The 799-nt window shown below is 67.1% G+C and overlaps 1 protein-coding gene across 1 annotated transcript in view; it reads left to right on the top strand.

The window, feature by feature from the left end:
* Positions 1-799, top strand: part of VWC2 (von Willebrand factor C domain containing 2) — a gene marked incomplete at its 5' end in the record, with an annotated part of 151,700 nt that overhangs the window by 2,675 nt on the left and 148,226 nt on the right. The gene's annotated exons all lie outside the window — the stretch shown is intronic.

Raw genomic sequence — 799 nt, 5'->3', positions numbered from 1 at the left:
CTCGGGCTCTCCCGGCTCCTCCGGGCGGGAGGAACTTTGGGATCCAGAAAGGCTGGCGGGGACCCGGCGAGTACGAGTGACTCGAACGCACCCTCCGTTTCGCCCTCGAGCCCCAGCCTCCCCCGCCGCACTCCTTAGAGCTGCCCAGGACTCTTCCCGGGCGGAAGCGGTCACAAGCCCGAGCGCTGCGGCCGGCGGTCTGGCTCGCATGGTCGCGCGGAGTCGCCCAGTGGAAGGCTGGCGCGGCGCGGGTCCGGCGGAGGAGCTGAAGCCCGGAATCCCTGACCCGGCGGCCGGGGCAGGGCGAGGGCGTCTTTCGGAGCCACGGGGATTGGAGAGGGGAGCGAGGAGGGGGCGTCTGCTCCCGGGACAGGAGGCATTGACGAAGTTGTTAGAAACGATTCCCGGAGTGCAGGAGAAGCTTTGCTTAACCTCCCCCGCTTTTCCTAGCACGAACCCCCAGGGCACGCGAGGAAGGGTTTCCCTCTGATCTTCCTGCACGTCCGTACATCTCTAACTTCACTGCGGAATTCTCCGTTTAATAACCTTCGAGAAGCGTGGCCAGGACCTCGGGAGGGACCTTTGGGTGCCCGAGTTATGTGGTTCCCAGCCAGGCTGGGCAGGGCGCCGCGGGCCCGACGGGCCGCATGCCCTGGGCTCCGCGCGCCGCCCTTGGCCACCTCCAGCACTAATCACGACCACGCCAGAAACCCCGCCGGCCGGCGTTTGCCCTGACTTCGTTTCCAGCGCCTTCCTCCGGTCTGTGATGTCTGAGAAACCGGCGGTGCACCGACGCTGG

Source organism: Carlito syrichta, unplaced genomic scaffold, assembly GCF_000164805.1.
Source record: "Carlito syrichta isolate Samal-C Ts95f unplaced genomic scaffold, Tarsius_syrichta-2.0.1 Scaffold287843, whole genome shotgun sequence".
NCBI lineage: Eukaryota > Metazoa > Chordata > Mammalia > Primates > Tarsiidae > Carlito > Carlito syrichta.
Note: the sequence above shows the minus strand (reverse complement) of the source record. Positions and strands in the feature narration are given on the sequence as shown.